Source organism: Lithobates pipiens, unplaced genomic scaffold, assembly GCF_037356315.1.
Source record: "Lithobates pipiens isolate NorthernLeopardFrog02 unplaced genomic scaffold, aLitPip1_a1.2 Scaffold_18, whole genome shotgun sequence".
Lineage (NCBI taxonomy): Eukaryota > Metazoa > Chordata > Amphibia > Anura > Ranidae > Lithobates > Lithobates pipiens.
This window is the reverse complement of record NW_027507758.1, coordinates 545,353,022-545,364,229: the sequence shown is the minus strand read 5'-3', so window position 1 is coordinate 545,364,229 and position 11,208 is coordinate 545,353,022.

Sequence of the window (11,208 nt, the reverse complement as noted above, 5' to 3'; positions counted from 1 at the left end):
GAAGTCTAGGCATCGCGTTCATCTTCAGCACGTTACGGCGTCCAAACCAGGACAGAGCCAGTGGGTCCCAAATTTTAAGGTCCGTCGCAAGCGTCGTCAAAAGGGGCCGGAAATTCAGGGAAAAAATATCCTTGGAGGTGGCTGGTATTTTGGTGCCTAAATATTGTATAGACCGGGAGGCCCATTTAAATGGGAAAAATGGTCGCAAACCCGCCAGTGTGCAGTCCGACACTGAGACATTCAGAGCTTCTGATTTCTGAAGATTGACCTTAAACTTGGATAAGGAACCATATCGTGTTAATTCGCGCAGCAACGACGGCAGGGACGTTATTGGTTTTGTGATAAAAAATAAGAGGTCGTCCGCGTACGCGGCCACTTTGTGGTGGTAACAATCCGACTGAACCCCGCATACATTGGGGTTGTCCCTTATGTGCCTGAGAAACGGCTCCAAGGAGAGGACAAAAAGAAGGGGGGAAAGTGGGCATCCCTGTCGGGTCCCATTCGAGATCTCAAAAGGTTTTGAATCCATCCCGTTAACCCGGACCGTGGCCGTAGGACTAGAGTATAGAGCTGCTATCCAGTCCATTATCGGTTTAGGCATACCAAAGGACCGTAACACTTCTTGTAGAAACCCCCAGTCCACCCTGTCAAATGCCTTTTCAGCGTCGGTGGACAGGAGTATGAGTGGGGTGCCTGATCTCTTCACCATCTCTATGACGTTAAGCGTCCGAACGGTATTGTCTCTTGCTTCTCTGGACTGTATAAAGCCCACTTGGTCTAAAGCTACCAGGTGTTGCATAAAACCACTGAGCCTGGAAGCTAAAATTTTCGTAAGGAGCTTAATATCACAGTTCAGCAGAGAGATGGGCCTGTAACTGGCGCACAACAGCGGGTCCTTTCCAGGTTTAGGGATCACCGAGATAGATGCCCGTAGCATGTCTGGAGGGACGCTATGCCCGTCCAGAATAGCGTTAAAGGCTTTAATAAGTTGGGGGGCCAACTGCGTCTGGAAAGTTTTATAATACGGAAGCGTAAATCCATCCGGTCCCGGGGCCTTCCCTGGCTGAGTATCGGCAATGGCCGCTGCCAATTCCTCTATGCGAATAGGTTGGGATAGTAGTTCTCGGTCCGTCTCTGAAAGCGCGGGTAAGTTGGCTTCCCTGAGATATTCTTGTATATCGGAGATAGTGGAGGCGGGGGCGGTAGCTGCCTGGGACCGGTCCAGATTGTAAAGCCTAGCATAGAACTCACGAAAAGTCGCTGCTAGGTCAGGAGTCGCATGTACCCTGGACCCAGTCGGCGTTGATAATGCAGGAACATATGTTTGCGCTCGCTTCGCCCTGAGTGCATTGGCCAACAGTCGGCCACACTTATCCCCATACTCATAAAACGCTCTTCTAGCCTTGAGTAGGGTGTGCTTTGCCTGATATAGGAAATGGTTCCGCCGCCCCATAGGGGTCCTTAAGGAGCGTTTCATTCAGATGCCAAAGTGGTGTCCTCTCATGTAAATGCGGCATCGTAAGCTCCAGAAGGACCGGCGCAGGGTCAGAGAGCGTTATCTGGCCGATCAAAGCTTTAGAGGCGAGGGGGATGGTGGAATGCTTGATTAGAAAAAAATCGATCCTGGAGTAGGATCCGTGAGTGGGAGAGTAAAAAGTGAAATCCCTATCTTGCGGATGGAAAATCCTCCAGATATCCACCAACTGATGGCTATGTAGCAAGTCTTTCAGGTAGCGACACGCATTATGGGGCAGAGAACATGATTGTACCGAGGAGTCTTTAGAGGGATCTAGAGTCAGGTTAAAGTCCCCACCCACAATAAGTGTGCCTTCACGGAACGTCTCGAGTGTGGACAGAAAAGTTCCTAAAGCCTGGGCTTGATTCGTATTTGGCAGATAGTAGTTCGCAAGAGTAAACGTGTGAGAGTATATTTTTCCTTTCACTAGCAGGAACCTGCCCTCCGGATCTTGAAGTTCTGCTAGATACTGCCAGTGTAGTGATTTGGAGATTACAATGCTCGTCCCCTTGGATTTGGATGAGGCAGAGGGACTATGGTAAGCCACCGGAAATTGCTTGTTAGTGAGCTTCGGAGAAAGACTATGTGTGCCCTCTGTCTCCAAAGTTCGGTCAGACAGCTGGATCGCTTCTCTGGGGAATTAAGCCCCTTAACGTTCCAAGAGAGAAATTTTAGTGCCATGGCAGCGGAGTGCCCGCTCCCCGAGAGGGGGGTGGGGACGGGGAATGGGGGGGAGAGGAGGGGGGGAGGGGGGTGGACAAAGGTCAAGGGCTAGGACGCCACTAGGCATCAAATAAGAGCTGGGTGGAAGTGGGGATAGAAAGAGGTAAAGAGGGGGGAAAAAAAAAGGAAGGACTATCAAAGGATGTATCTCCAGTCAGGAGAACTACTGCCACCAGAGCAGAGTGTACCTAAGGTGGGAGGTGTTAAGGCACGGTCAAGCGCGGAGCCCCGGCCATTGGGACCCCCGCAGCAGCAGCAGACAATAAACAGAAAAACAGTAAACATAAGATTAAATGACATCACCAACATGGCATGTAATACATTCAACTGAAAATCTCACACAGGGAAACCAGGTGCATCTCGCAGGGATGTCGAAAGTAACTAACCCCTTACCCGGTAACGGTTATCATAAGCCCCAGTGTTGGGTCCAACAAGCCCGTAGTCCCAAGGAAAGTATGATAAAATATGTGGAGGGTGTCAACTCGTGCCCTCCCCCAGGCATCCACCGGGCCCCCCAAAACTCTGGTCAACAGGACCCTGCCCACCCGCCCCATTCCTATGCCCGCCCCCCCCCCAAAAAAGGGGGGGAGGGTTGCAAAAAGGGAGGACTTCTATTACAGATAATGTACTCCATAGAGGAAAGGAGCTCCTCGCTCGCTAAACAACATGTTTGGTGTTAGGTGGGGCTCTGGGCAAAAACCATGCAAGGAAGTACCCCCTCTGACCAAAGCCGTAGGTGCGAAGACCCCTGCTTGAAGTTACCACTACATGCCCAGCCCAATCGTAATGTACCCGGCAGGTTCCAAAAATAATAACAATAACAAACAAAAAGTGGGGGGGGGAGAGAGGGGGAAACCCAGGAGGTGTGGGGGAGAGAAACAACTACTAATCCCAGCTCCCCCAAGTCCAAGGGGGCAGGAGGCGTTCAAGTCCAACTGGGTGTCTGGGTGAGCTCTTCCGTCGGGAAAGTCAGGCTTGCAGCAAACTGGGCCCGATCACCGAGGACGAGCAAGTAGTCTCAGGCAAAACTGGCTGGTTTCCTAGAGTCAGGGGACCTGTCCCCGCGGCTCTCGTGCTCGGCCTCTTCGCCCACGATGTCCAGCTCTAGTTCGCCGTTGTCCCCCAGCGGCGGGGCGCTGGTGCACACTCGGTGGAGCGTTCAGCAGAAGCCAGTTGGGCACAGCAATCGGGTCCATCGCGGCAAAAGCAAACAGGTGCGGTAGCTCCGAGGGATGGCGTAGAGCAAAGGTCTCCGTCCCTTTACGTATTATCAGATGAAACGGGTGACCCCACTTGTAGGTGAGGCCTTTCTCGCTGATGCCATCCAAGATGGGTTTGAGCGCCCGCCTCATCAGAAGGGTGCGACGGGAAATATCCGGGAGCAGATGTATAGCTGCGCCGTCGAACTCCAGCTCTCCTACCCGCCAAGCCTGTCTCAGGATGTCTTCTTTGAGAGTAAATGAATGCAGGCAGCAAAGGACGTCTCTGGGTCTATCTGGCAAGTTAGCGCCCAGAGTCCTGTGAACCCGATCCAGAGTAATAGCTGTGTCCGGTGGTCGGTCCAGGTACCGATTAAAGACAGCGGTCACTGTCGACCGAAGGTCAGACTGCTGGATAGACTCTGGGATACCTCGCAGGCGGATATTCTGTCTGCGGCTGCGATTTTCCAGGTCGTCAATTAGCAATTGCAGTTGGAGATACTGATCGCTGACGTCTGTCTGTGCTGTCTGGACCTCCTGTACTCTGTGAGATAACAGTTCCTGCGCTTGCTCTACAGTGGAGACTCTGGTTTCAATAGCTGTGACTTCTTGCTTAAGGGCCTGCATCTCCCCCCTCATTGCCAGTTCCATTCTAGTGGCTAGTGCTTCAAAGTCATTTCTAGTGGGCAACTGTTGCAATAGATCCCATAACTTATGTGAGGGGTCAGCCTGCAAAACATCCCCATATTGCTGTGCATTGGTATCATGTGTACTCACTGTGTCCTGCAGGCCGGATCTATGGAGGAGGTCAGAGACAGGGATGGAGGGATGAGCACAGGGTGAGCACTGCACTGAGTCAAACAGACCCTCCGTTCTGTCCGGTGTTGCTGCCCTGATCTTGGGAGGCAGGGAGAGAGGTCACTGAGGGGGGAGCAGGGCGACATTGTGAGGTCATCCCCTCTCTGCTGACTGCAGCTCTGGGTTCCCTGTGCCTCGTGTAGGACGGCCGAGGTGTGCCCCGCCGGCGCCATCTTGGACCACGCCGGAGTAGAGGCCGACGGCTTAAGGTGCTTAATATAACGATCCATGCCGCGGATCAGATGCCAAGAGCGGCGGATCGTTCCCCAGTCCTCCGGGTGCGTCTGCGGTGTGGCTAGTGCCAGTGATGTCTGTCCCGCTGTGCTGCACGGGGCCCGCCGACCGGGAGCTCACTGTGCTAGCGTCCGCTCGCCGCCATGCCGAAGCCACGCCCCGGGGCCATAGTTCTTAGTTATGGCACAAGAAGTTAACACTCTCAGAAATATCCGATCTGGCACCATCTTCAGATTTTGTATTTATTTTTTCTTACTACAGAGACCAATGGCTCATGCAGCAGGACAGGTAAGTATTCTATGTCTTCTTTACAGGTGGAAATTTATTTAGAATTTCTATTTACCTCTATACAGTAACTTTAAAGTGCATCTTAATCCAAAAACAAATAATATATTGCAGTTTACCACTAAATGCACAAAATATATCTGGATATTGGCATTTAATAACACCAGAGATTGGCTATCCAGGGAATATCTGATTGCCTTTAGGAGATCAAGAAGACTTTTTTCCCCTGCTGGAGCAGATTGGATCATGCTTTATAGGTGCTGTTTTTTGCATTCCTCTGGATAAGCTGTGGGTATAGTGTTCTGTATATGAAGGTTTACTATTTGTTTATCTTTACTATTGGTTAAACTAGACTTGTGTCATTTTTCAACCTAACTAACTTTGTAACTATGTGCTGTAACTATACTAGTCTTTAAATATGGTGTATTAATTTTCTTTTTTGGGCTTCCTTCTCTTCATTTTTACCCGAGAACCCTACCTTCCAATCTCTACTTGTCTACACTCATTTCTCCATTGTATCTATGAAAATAGCAATGGTTTTCACACACAAATGCTCCAATGAGAGCACCAAACATCCAAGAGTCCAAGGTCATATAATAATGAGATTGATTCATAACAGAATAGATCCAACAGATCCAACATGCTTTCACTGACACTGGCATACCCTGCCCTCTTAAAACTTTCCAAGCAGTGAGGCACAGTGAGTGCAGTTGTATTTTGGTATCTGCTCACCTAGATCTATTTTAGCACAATCAGAATTCTAGAGCCAAGATGAAGGGGCAGTTTTTTGGCCCCCAAAACAGGTGGGATCTATTCTGTTCTGAATATGAATATGAAGCAAGTACAAGACGGAAGCTATTGGCTACTGGCTATTGAACTTACTTTTTCTAGTCCCGTCATACACGTTGTATGTTACCGCGTTCTTGATGATCGGACTTTGGTGTGATCGCGTGTACGCAAGACAGTTTCAGTGGAATTCTGTCAGAACTCAGATGGAAAAAACTTCAGAGTTTATTCCGACGGGAAAGCCGGTCGTGTATACAGGGCATTAGGGTTTTACCCATGCAATGTACCCATTCTTTATGAGAAGGAGAAGCAGTAAACTTCCAATATCGAAGCACCACTCTCCGGGCTTGAAAAAGGGCACTAGCTACTGCTTCTCTAATGGAGACATTTAGTTGGGAGTCATCTAAGATGCCCAAAAGGCATGATTTAGGGTCAAGTGAGATAGAAGTGTGAAACACAGCATTGATCGTCTTCAGTACTCCCACCCAATAGATATGTAGTTTGGGACATCGCCAGATTAAATGGATCAGATCCCCATGATCCCTGGAGCATTTGCAGCAAGTGGGAGTATCCAATAAGCCAATTTTGTAAGTAAGATGCACCCGCAAGAGTATATATAATTGCTTGTGCCTCTGGTCCCATAGAGGGAACATTGGCTCCACCCACTGGTCTTCTTCAAAGGAACCTAGGTCTCTCTCCCACTTCATACCTGATTTTGAGGGAAGGGTTCAAGAACTCGTTTAACAACATTGCATAGCACCTTGAAATAAAACCTTTTGTGGAGACAGTTTCAGCCATAATGTTAAACACAGGCATTGGGGACTGTTGCCACTCCACAAACTGACCCAGGGCCATTATAGCATGTTTGAGTTTAATATAGTAAAATAACATGGATGTTGGCAAGGTGTCAGGGCTGGGCTCAGCCTTTCCTTCTCAGAGCAGGCTGCTCAGTTGACGGTTAGTTGCCAGCTCTAATCTTTCCAGTGACTCACCAGGTGATGATATTCTGCTCGTCAGTCCTGCTGGCAACTTAAGCTGTTCAGTCCAGATCCTCTCTGCCTTTGCCTGGTCTACATATCAGAGACTCTCTCCTGTGTACCTGTGAAAAACTTGCTTGGCTAATATCCCTTCTGGTTCCTGATCCTGCTTGCTGTTCTATTATGCTGATTCTCCAGTTTCCTGATTTCCTGGCTTGTCCTGAAGTACGTTGATCCCTGGCTCCCTCACGTCCCGGCTTGTCTGACTCTTGTTCTGGTTAGAGAACTCTGGCTATGTTTTGACTACGTTTTCTCTGTTTTCCTTTTACTATTATTATTAAACTAGTTTGATTTTCACTGCACTTCTGTCTCAGTCTGATTCATGGTTTCTGACACAAGGGGAATTTTACCTTCCTCAAAGGTTCAATAGCCAAGGGTCCAATAGCCAGTGCAAATAACAGTGGCAACAACGGACAACCATGTCGCGTGCCTCTACTAAGGGGAAACTTTGGAGAAATATGCCCAGCCTCCCGGATGGCTGCCACTGGATGCTTATACAACATATTAACCCAGGAGGAGAATACACGGCCAAAGACAAATTTGTAGAGAGCAGCCCAAAGAAATGACCACTCAAAACTGCCAAAGGCTTTGGCTGCATCCAAAGACAGTAGTGCCCTAGTACTCACATTGTCAGCCTTAGCCTGTATATTAAAGTGGTTGTAAACCCTTACAAACCACTTTGACCTACAGGTAAGCCTAAATTAAGGCTTACCTGTAGGTCCAAGAAATATCTCCTAAACCTATACGGTTTAGGAGATATTTACAAAAAGACAGGCACCGCTGTCTATGGCGCATGCGCCATAGACAGCGGCGCGCAGGCACACTGAGCAGGCCGCACATCACTGCGTAATGCCGCTCATGTCGGCTCCTGTCTGCATGCGCGGGAGTGACGTCATCTCGGCTCCGGCAAATCACAGTGCCGGAGCAGCGAGACCCGGAAGTCACTCTGGGATACATGGCAGCGGCGAAGATGAAGACGGAGGACCTCTTCGGGGGCTTCGTTCTCAGGTAAGTTATTCATAATGAGCTAGTATGCTATGCATACTAGCTCATTATACCTTTGCCTTGCAGGTTGCATTTTTTTTTCTTTTTTTTATTACCTTTACTTCCTCTTTAAAAAACAGCTGATGAAGATTAACAGAGGTGGACTTTTGGGGCATAAAACCAGATTGATCCGGGTGTATAATTGTGGAGATAACCTTATTCAAGAGCAGGGCTAGCACCTTTTCCAATATTTTAATGTCACCTTGAAGCAAGGAGATTGGCCTATACCCATCATAACCCGGTGCCTTACAGTTAGGGAATGCAGCAGTTGCCTCCTTCAGCTCCTCCAGAGTTATTGGTGAATTGAGCATTTCCTGATTTTGCTCAGACAGTTCCGGTAAGCAGATACTCTTCAAGTAGGACATTATATCCTCAGACACATAGGTCTATTTAGATTGGTATAAAGAGGAGTAGAAAGTGGCAAATTCCACAAGTATAGAGTCTGGGGCAGTGACCAGTCTGCCGTTTCCCACCCGAAAGGCATCATAGACTGTTAAGCTTTAGCGATCTTGGCAAGAAGCCTCCCCATCTGCTCTCCCTCCTCATCAAAAGCTAGATTGGAGAAAAAGGGTTTCCTGTCTGCTGAGGATGTCACCAGGTGGTCCAATGCAGCCTGGGCAGACAACCAAGACCCTTGTCTAGTTGGTGCACCTGCTGTTTAAGTGCTGTTCGCAAACCACTCGTAAGTCTCTTAACATTGTTAATTTGAGTTATAAACACTCCTCGTAAAAATGCTTTAAAAGCATCCAAGCTCTGCAGTAGATTTACCTGGTCCCCCCCCCCCCCATTCAAAACAGATGATCAGATATGCAGAATATTTTAGAAATTAAACACGGACCACCACATTAACAAAATGTTTTTGAAGACAACTGGTTCTACTCAAAGCTAAATGAGTTTTATTCACTTGCTGCAGAAAAATCAATGATACTTACCTGTGCTTTAATGGTCTGACATCCCTCGCTGGCATCTTCTACCTGGCCTCTTTCTGGGTACCAGGCTGCAGCAGTTTTCATTGGCTGGCGTGGGATGACATTACTTCTGCTCATGTGCAGGAGTTCAGTTATAAACGCACAAAGGATCAGTGCGTGGGCCACTAGGTAATCTGCTATAGAGCAGTATACAATGTCATGAGAAAGCAAAAGGTTTAGCCAGAAGACGTTAAATTCCCGTGGGGCCCATGCTAGTGGACCTTACTTCCAGATGGACCACCAAAGGGGACTGGTACAACATTTCTCTTTGTGCATAATTATTGGAGAGGCAACCCAGCAAGATGGGAGTACTCAAGCATAGGTCAATCCGCGATAGGAACATATGATATTTATAGAAACATTAAAATATTTTCTTTGGGTTTTTCTAGTGCCCCAAAATCAATCCAGCCTACCTTTTGTATAAATTTGCAAAAGCGCAGTACCTCTATCAGCTTCATGGGCTTCATCTGCTTCATCCAATCAGAGGCAGCAGTGGCTGAATCGAAGAAATTAGCCTGGCGACTAGCTGTAATGCTTCTTTGGACCTCGGCTGAAAAAAAACGGGTAGAATGAGATCCTGACCCCTCTTTATTGGATGTACCAACATAGTCCAGGGAGGATTGCCTGGTGTTAATGGCCTGGTAGGGGTGCGCTGGGCCTGCTCCTATCAGCAAAGAGGTACTCACCGAGGCCAAGATGCAGAGAGCGGTGACTGTTGCGACTCAGCGCACCCCACCCCTGGAGGTGATACAGGGAGTGGGTTGCACCAAGAGGCACAAGCCTCCAGTGGGATACCTGACTTGTGTGAAGGTCTGGAAGAGGGCTTGTGCAGGATGGACTGGACCAGAAGGTAAGTAGCCAGCAGGTCTGTAAAACAGGTAAAGAAGGTGTAGAAACAGGCCGAGGGTCAAACACAAGTAATCAGTCCTGGAGCCAGCAAGGCTGAGTGCAGAGGATAATCCGGAGGTAGGCTGAGGGTCAAACACAGATATCAGTCCGAGAGCCAGCAAGGCTAAGTGCAGCAGAGTATAATCCAGAGGCAGGCCGAGGGTCAAACACAGGTATCAGTCCAGTGCACAGCAAGGCTAAGAGCAGAAAGTCCGTTAAACAAGCCAGGGGTCAGGTCAGGAGAGAATCAGCATAGTCTTCAGGCAATCCGGGTCACAACAGGAAGTGGCAAACAGGAACAGGAAGCAGAGGAACACAGGTGAGCTGAGACAAATCAGCAACTTGTCTGTGTGCTAAGGATCCTTTTATAGGCTGGTCAAGGAATTCACGTTATGCGTGTGCTTGTGCGCACTCGCGCACGCCTCTCAGTAGGGCTGCGAATGTGCGTGCGCCGGAGCGCCGATCTATGGCAAATTTGTGTGCGTCTTTGCGCAGGGAGATAGTGAGTTTGATACAAATTACTTCCCTGATAGTGCCCCCCCCCCCCAAGGGGCAGCCTCCGGACACCCAAGCTGGCCATCAACTCCGGATGTTCCTGATGAAAAGCTCTAATCAATCTTGGAGCATGAAGATTACCAGAAGGTTCCCAGGAGTTGTCTTTTGATGGGTACCCTTTCCATTTTACTAGGTACTGAAGTTGTCTGCCCGACTTTCTGCAGCTAAGTATGGCTTCCACTTCAAATTCGTCCTCCCCATCTATTACAACTGGAGGCGGGGGAGGCTCCTCTCTTCTGGGAAATGGACTAGGAATCACTGGTTTTAAGAGAGATACGTGAAAAACTGGATGTATTCTGTATGATCTGAGTAAGTCTAACTCGAAGGCCACAGGATTCCCCATTCTCTTGATTGTGAATGGGCCTATAAACCTAGGACCTAACTTACGTGAAGGGCAGGGTAGTTTGAGATGAGTATAGGCTAGCCAGACCTTCTCGCCAATTCCAAAAGCTGGATTCTTTTGATTGGATAGAGACTATCCGATCCTGAACAGCAGGGACTGACGTTTCAGGGATGGAGTTGGGGAGGAAGGAGGGATGGAATCCAAAATTCGACCAAAACGGTGTTTGGTTAGTAGCCGTATGTACAGAATTGTTGTATGCAAATTCTGCATAAGACAGAAGGGAAGACCAGTCATCCTGGGAGCTGGAACAGAAACAGCGGAGATATTGTTCTAGAGATTGATTTGTCCTTTCTGTCTGACCGTTGCTCTGAGGATGGTATGCGGATGAGAGACAGACCTTGATTTCCAGGGCCTTACAGAGTTCTTTCCAGAATTTAGAGGTAAACTGAGTGCCCCTATCTGAGACGATACTATTAGGTACTCCTTGGAGTCTGACTATTTCCTTAATAAAGGTATTGGCAGCGTCCAAGGCAGAAGGAGTACCAATCATGGGCAAGAAGTGGGCCATCTTTGAAAGACGGTCAACCATGACCAGGATGGTGGTAAACCCTTCTGAGGGTGGCAGGTCCACAATAAAGTCCATAGAGATGTCTGCCCATGGCCTTTCAGGGATAGGTATGATTGGTTGCTGGAACCGATCATACCTTGGGGCTGCAGACTAAAAAATTGTCTGAACACATCGGTCAGATGGCCACCTTCTCCACCGCTCCTT